The sequence below is a fragment of the Antrostomus carolinensis genome, unplaced genomic scaffold (assembly GCF_000700745.2).
Source record: "Antrostomus carolinensis isolate BGI_N321 unplaced genomic scaffold, ASM70074v2 scaffold26611, whole genome shotgun sequence".
NCBI lineage: Eukaryota > Metazoa > Chordata > Aves > Caprimulgiformes > Caprimulgidae > Antrostomus > Antrostomus carolinensis.
Genome location: NW_010296634.1, coordinates 2,251 through 2,511, shown reverse-complemented (window position 1 = coordinate 2,511; position 261 = coordinate 2,251).

The window sequence follows — 261 nt, the reverse complement described above, 5'->3', positions numbered from 1 at the left end:
TACCCCCCCCCCCCCCGCCAAGACTGCGGTTTCACAACGTTTCCTCTGATCTGAGCATGGGTTGCCACCAGATGAACCGTCCCGCTCCCACGTGAAGCATCTTGGTGTAGTGTGACCAAAGTGAGCTGAGAGCGGTACTGGCACAGCTGGTTCCAACGGGTTTGCTGGCCCCAGTCAGTCACACCATGGTCAGCCACGGGAGGCAGCGGGGTAGCCCCAACCTTCTAGGAATAACGTGTGCTCCAGTCAGGGACATGCAGC